Source organism: Rhamphochromis longiceps, linkage group LG6 (assembly GCF_057381845.1).
Source record: "Rhamphochromis longiceps isolate RC_006_pf linkage group LG6, R_longiceps_female_GT1.1, whole genome shotgun sequence".
NCBI classification, from domain to species: Eukaryota; Metazoa; Chordata; class Actinopteri; order Cichliformes; family Cichlidae; genus Rhamphochromis; species Rhamphochromis longiceps.
The window spans coordinates 20,603,741-20,611,112 of NC_140562.1; the positions used below are offsets into that span (position 1 = coordinate 20,603,741).

At 41.8% G+C, this 7,372-nt stretch overlaps 1 long non-coding RNA gene across 1 annotated transcript; it reads left to right on the top strand.

Moving 5' to 3' along the window:
- The first annotated feature begins 4,720 nt into the window (after positions 1–4,720).
- On the top strand, positions 4,721–7,159 carry LOC146667889 (uncharacterized). The gene is made up of 4 exons (XR_014911971.1): positions 4,721–5,237; positions 5,368–5,413; positions 5,708–5,926; positions 6,177–7,159. It is a non-coding gene; the product is annotated as an uncharacterized LOC146667889 (long non-coding RNA).
- Positions 7,160–7,372: the final 213 nt, after the last annotated feature.

The following is a 7,372-nucleotide window of genomic DNA, read 5'->3' on the forward strand; positions in this document are numbered from 1 at the left end:
TCCCCAGTGCTAGTCAGGTTGCTAGGCTTCAGAAAGAGGATCTAACACTTAAACCATTGTTCTCTAAATGTGTTCCAGAGTCAACTACAGTTGAGGGAAGGCAGGAAGTGTTTGTGGTTAAGGGAGATTTGTTGCATCGTCGTAGCAAGATTGGTGACCAGTTGGTGATCCCCCAGAGTTTGAGATCTACCATTTTGAAAATGAGTCATTCCATTCCCTGGGCAGGACATTTGGGACAATCTAAAACATTTTCTAGAATGATTCCCAGATTTTACTGGCCCCAACAGTTCAGTGATACGGTACAATACTGTAAAGCTTGCCCACAGTGCCAGTTAACAGCTCCAGGCAGGAAAGCAGATAGAGCTCCGCTTATCAGTATGCCCATCATTGATACACCCTTTTCACGCATTGCCATGGACATTGTTGGCCCACTAGAACAGAGTAAAGCAGGTCATAAGTACATACTTGTAGTTTGTGACTATGCCACAAAATATCCTGAAGCCTTCCCCCTGAAGAAAATAAAGGCTCGTCAGATTGTTAACTGCCTGATTCAGTTGTTTTCCAGAGTAGGTATCCCAAAAGAAATCATCACAGATCAGGGGACCAATTTCACTTCTAAGATGCTTAAAGAAGTATATAGTTTGTTAGGGATCCAGGGTGTCAAGACCAGTCCCTATCACCCACAGACTGATGGCCTTGTGGAGCGATTTAACAAGACCTTAAAATCAATGCTCAGGAAATTTGTGAATGAAACAGGGTCAGATTGGGACCAATGGCTCCCATTTTTGTTATTTGCCTACCGAGAGGTTCCACAAAGTTCTACTGGGTTTTCACCATTCCAGCTACTTTATGGGCATCCTGTCAGAGGTCCAATGGATGTTCTGAAAGAAGCTTGGGAGGGTTCGATGTCAGAGCAGAGGTTTAGTGAACTCTCACATGTCCTCAAAATGAGAGACAAGCTAGAACATTTCCAAGAACTTGCTAATAACAATCTGGCCCATGCGCAACAGCGGCAAAAACAAAGATATGATAAAGTGTCAAGAAGAAGAGTCTTCCGTGAGGGACAGAAAGTTCTTCTACTTTTGCCAACTTCTGAGAGCAGTCTTCTTGCAAAGTGGCAGGGGCCATATGAAATCACAAAGAAGACAGGCCCAGTCACATATGAGCTTCATTTACCAAACCGTCGAAAGAATCATCAAGTGTTCCACGTCAATCTTTTGAAAGAGTGGACTGACCAGCCACAGGACTCAACATCCATGTGGGCACGTACAGTTGTGGATGAGGAAGAGCCTCAGGAGCAGTACTTCCCTTCTTCAGCTGTCAAAACTGTGTTTCCAGATTTAAACCATTTGCCTTTGGAAAGACGTCAGGAGGTGCAATCACTTATGACCAAAGAACTCTTCAGTCTAAAGCCAGGTCGTACACACCTCATTGAACACAAAATCACTTTGCATTCTCCAGACCAACGGCCAATTAGAGATACCACTTGCCGTATCCCAGCTAAGCTATTGCCTGAGTTGAAAAGTGAGCTGGAGGAGATGCTGGCTGCAGGAATCATTGAGCCATCGCACAGTGAGTGGTGTAGCCCTGTTGTGCTTGTACCAAAGAAAGATGATCCTAAGCTTAGATTTTGTGTAAACTTTTCTAAGTTAAATTCTGTGTCTGCTTTTGATCCTTATCCAATGCCGAGGGTTGATGAACTAATTGATCGTTTGGGAAATGCTAAATTTCTGACTACCCTTGACCTCTGTAAAGGTTATTGGCAGGTTCCCTTGACAGACTCATCTAAGGACTTAACAACATTCAGAGTGCCGAGTGGACTGTTTAGATTCACAGTGATGCCCTTTGGTTTGCATGGAGCACCAGCTACATTCCAAAGGTTGGTGGATCGAGTGTTGAAGGGTGCAGAACAATATGCAGCTGCCTACATTGATGACATTGTTGTTTATAGTGGTACATGGGAAGATCATCTGAAACATCTTGCTGATGTGTTTCGACGTATCGCAAATGCTGGACTTGTCATAAATGCCAAGAAATGTCACATCGCCAAGCCCGAGGTGCAGTACCTGGGTTATGTAATAGGGGGTGGAGGCATTCGCCCTCAGGTTGGAAAAGTGGATGCAGTTGCTGCAGCACTCTTGCCAAACACAAAGAAAAGGTTGAGATCATTTTTGGGATTAGTAGGTTGGTATCGTCGACTAATTCCAAATTTTTCCTCAAGAGCAGCTTTATTGACTGACATGACAAGAAAATCTAGTCCTACAAGGATCAGGTGGACGAAAGATGCTGAGGATGCATTTAATGATTTGAAAGACTGTTTGTGTCAGAAACCTGTTTTGCAGTGTCCAGATTTTAACCTTCCATTCACAGTACAAACAGATGCCTCTGAGGTGGGTCTGGGAGCTGTTTTACTGCAAGGAGAGGAAGGGCAGCAGTTGCCTGTCCAGTACATCAGTCGAAAACCTTTTCCAAGGGAAATGAGGTATTCGACCATTGAAAAGGAGGCATTGGCGATTAAATGGGCTCTAGACACCTTGCGATATTATCTTGTTGGGAAAGAGTTTGTTCTTGAGACTGATCATCGTGCTTTGCAATGGATTCATAATATGAAAGACACTAATGCCAGGATAACAAGATGGTATTTATCTCTCCAGCCTTTTCGTTTCCAGGTCCAGTATAGACCTGGACATAAGAATGTCATTGCTGATTTCCTGTCCCGTGACTCAGAGGAGTAACGGTCTTAAGGGGGGGGGGAGTGTGACAAAGTGGGTGAGAAGACCATTTGTCTACATTTTTAGTTAACATTCTTGTTTTGATTTAACCATATTTCACATGTAATCTGCAATAGGCAAACATCTACTATCCCGGGTTTGTTTATGTTCTGCACTTTTACAGATTATATAATATAACATCTTGGTTTAAATCAATTCATACAAGTTTGTTAAGTTAACATGTTATTTATTTCAACTGTTAATTTGTATTGTTTGAACTTACCTTTACCTACCTGTCTTCCAGAAGCAAAAGGAGGAAATGTAGTTCTACTTCCTGCTTTATACCTTCTGGGTTCATCTGAGGTCACAGGAAGAGACCAAGGGCAGGAGGGGAAGAATTCTTATAATTTAATAAAGTTGATTTTAAAGGGTTTATAAAGAAATAGATTTAATGTTGTGATATGTATTGATTACACCAGAGTTTATGTTGCCAGTCAAGAGGAGTAGTAGAGGATGAATATAATCATGTTCATCTCACCTACCTACTGAATGGAATAGTCCAGAGGAGAAAGTGTTTGATTAAGGGGACTATTTAAGCAGACGAACTCAGGTGTTTCAGAAGAAGGGTTCAGGTCAGTGTAGCTGTGTGCAGTTTGACCTTAATTTCCGTTGATTTAAGTTCAGTTATGTTTATTTGAATTGAGTTAATTATAGAGTTGAGTTTCTTATTTGTTTCTTTGTAAATATTGTTGGGCCACAGAATGGTGAATAAATCACTTGCTACACTGGACAGCATCAGTCTCCTGCACTTCTTTGACCGCTTAAGTCGAGTCCTACCACAGGCTGCAAAAACCCCCCAAATCATCACTCCTCCACCACTATGTTTGACAGTTGGTAGTAGGTGCTTTTAGTCATATGTTGTGTTTGATTTTCACCAAACATGGCACTGTGCATTTTGGCCAAACATCTCCACTATGGCATTTTCTTGTCCCTTGGACACTGTTCTCGAAGTCTTTTCATTTGTTCAGATGCAACTTAGCAAACCTAAGCCATGGTGCCAGGTTCTTTGTAGGGAGAAGAAGCGTGGCAATTCTTCCAAATAAGCCATACTTGTTCAGTCTTTTTCTGTTTAATGAATGTTAACATTTGACATGCTAACTGAGACCCGTAGAGTGTGAAATGTAGCTCTTGGGGTTTTTTTTGTTTTTTTTTTGCAGTGGCTGTAAGCATGACACAGTTCTTTGACCTTTTTTCTGGGACTTCCGCTCCTGGGAACATTGGCATCTGTCTTGAATGTTTTCCATTTGCTAATAATCTTTCTCTGCAGAATGAAGGAATTCAAATTGTTTGGAAATGACCTTATAAACCTTCTCAAGCTGATGGGTGCCAAAAGCCTCGAAATTACTGCTGATGTCTTCTCTCCTTGGCATTGTTTTAAAACAGTGTTTCATACCCTCCAGCCCAACAAAGTGCAAAAACTTCTGCCTTTACAGAGGTGATCACACTTGCTCATCAAGAGCATTTAATTAACAGCACCAAAGTACTACTTATCCTTTTAATTCCTATGAAAACAGTATTTGTTTTTACTGTAACTGTTTTTTCACAGTGTGTCATGTATTCATCTGAGGTTGTTTACATAATTTTTGAACCTGCTAAGGACTAGATGATGTACTGATACATAAAACCTTGAACTGAAAGAATAGTACTTTCTTTTTCACATTGCTATATAATCATAGAGGCTTTAAATAAATAATATTTCGTCTTTTGTAACTCGAATAAAGACATCCAGCTATGTTTTCTAATGTAAAATTGCAATGGAAATGTAATAGTGAAGTGTCTGCAAACAGAAGCTCCTCTTTCTCTCTGTTTTACTTGCAATTTGTTCTAGTAATTTATGGTATAAATTGGTGCATCCCACAAAAATGCACCCAGACGGTATGCGATCCTCAGACAGGACAGCGTTTCCTCCTTTAGCGGTCACATCTTGTCTGAAGGATCAGTCTGGCAAGCTCATCCATCCCAGACAGACAGGGAGAGAGGATTTCTCTCCTTTATGATGCTCCTGAGCCCAATGCTGAAAAAAGTTTTTCATTTGTATCCTGACTGATGTTGCTAGCAAATGTTGTTGACATCTTTGGCAGTCTGTTTTTCCACCTTGCTGTATTTTACCTTATGCTTTTCTGTTTTACAAGATTTTTCCCCTATTATTTTTTCTGTTAACTTGTACATTCGTTGACATTATTTTTGGTGTAGTGCTCTATCACTTGTTTTTTGTGCCTCTGCTGTATTCGCTCCTCGCCACTTTCTGTCTCGCTTCGTTCTGTCTCTGTTTCACTGCTGGTGTTTTTCAGAAAAATAACAAGGTCTGGGGCTGTGCGTGTGCATGTGTTTTGCACTGGCTGCATAGGCTGGATGCTCTGGCTGCACTGGGCTGGCTTCTTGTGTGGTCCCCCGGCAAACTTTATGATTTATTCAGCTAAAGGCAGAGGAGCACGACCCCCAGTGACCACAGAGAGAGAGCTGCACGTGGGTTTAATGATTTCACCACAAAAATGTCTGCTATGGCTGGGCCTGCATGGAGCTGTGTTAGGGGAGGGGGACTTGGCTGACCGGCCTGAGTCAATACAAATGCTTACCATTACACTTCTGTTTTCAGGGATTACGAGGAAAGGAGAAGACAGACAGAAATCTACATTCAACTGGTATGTTTCGAACTGTTGTCTTACAACAAATGATGGGTTATGTATGCGTGCTGTCGTTCTTTTATCACGCATTCTGCAAGCTTTCTCCATCCCAGCTCCCCCCCCCCCCCCATGTCCTGTAGCCAGTGGGAGATTTCACAGGCATTATTGAAATGTGGACACTGAGGATGATGTAACCAAGCTTTCAGGAACAGAGAGAGGGGCAGAAATAATAGATGGGGGTGGGGGGCAACGTTGGGGTAGGATGGTGGTTGGGGGGAGGTATTTGGCATATTTCTCTTTGCTGGTGTCCAGGTCTGCTGGCTCAAGACACTGACTGCTGAGGGCTTGGATCTGGATGCTACGCTTGGTGCTGCTTCTCTCTGTGTCTGTTTGGCTACAACTCCCCAGAACAAGATGATGTCATTCACAGGGATTTGTGAACATTCTTGATAAAGAGACAAAATCACGGGGGCGAGCCCAACGTTGCCAGAGTGTGAACAGGTCAAAGAACTATACCACTCCTCTTTATGGGTGGGTCGATTTTTATTGCTTATAAACTTCAAATATTATAAATGCGTGAAGCTGGAAAAATAATAATGAGAGCTGAATAAACTACAGTGATGTCTTAATACTATTCGGCTCCTTGAGTTTCATGTCTGTAATGAACACCTGAAGTCCTCAGTGCCCTCAACCATTTTTATGTTCATTAACACTTTTGCTTCTCCATCATATTATTATCCGCAAAAACACTTTGTGATCATTTTTTTTTTTATCTTCACAGTGTTTCAACTGGATTTCACCAAGGGGAACAAACCATGCACCACAGCTAAGCTGACTCTGATGTTTTCAATCACCAATAGGAGGAGCTCCATCACAAAAGCAATTGCAAGGATCAAACTTGACTGAAATCAGTCAAAATTCAAAGCCAAAAATCAAGGTTTTTGCTGTGAAAAAGATGTTTCTGATCTGGCACAGATCAGCATGAAGATACTGTGGAAAAGTGAGATCAACTGCTTTTTGACATGTGAGGCAAAAACAAGCCAAAAGCAGTTGTGTCAAACCTCTTGTCAAATGTAGTTCCAGTATTCAATTCCCTTTTAGTTTTTCTACCTAGACACTAATTTTTCCTGTCTCGTAGTAAGGAACGCAAAGGTAGCTTGCTCGCTTTTTGGAAAGGTGAGCAATACAATCAAAACCAATTCGCTAAAAGAGGCTAAAAAGGTGAATGACACAAAACATCTGGTGAAAATACCTGTGTTTCTGAAAACACCTATTAGTGCAGTTTTTTCAGTTCAATTCACTGAATTTATAGAGCATCAAATAACAGCAGCCTGAAGTCTAAAAATTTAAGGGGGTTCAGACAGCGTACCGTAAAAAAATTCACAGAAACTTGTTCAGTTAGCCCTCAGCAACTCAGCAACCTTCTGATGATCTTCTGGCAACCTCTGATTGCTTAAAAAAATATGTAACCCCCAACCAGTTGAGGAGTGTTTGCTGGAGACTGCTGTATACCTCTTTAGCAGTTTCACATAGCGACATCAAGCAACCACTTGCCAACTGGTTGGGGAATGCATATTTTTCCCAGCTAATCTGTGACTGCCAGGGGTGACTGACTGGTCTCTAGGCCTTTGTGACTCAGCCTTTGGTAATAAGTTTCACAGTGAATGCCTGCAAGCACTTGCCAGCTGGTTGGGAAATGCACATTTTTCCCTAGCAAGCAGAGTACAGTTGCCAGGGCGTCACCAACTGGTCTCCGCACCTATCTGACTGGAGCCTTAGTAGGCTCATTTGGTTGGTTAATAAAAAAAAAAAAAGAGAGTGCTTGAATTTATATTTGTAATTGTACTATAAGCTCATAGCGCATTCTGCCACCTGCTGTGTTTCATGGAGTGGTTTATACTTACACAGGTGGCTCAATAAAGGCAGGTGCTGACACACAGCTACAGTGGTTTTTTCTTTGTTTTAAGCTTTCCATGT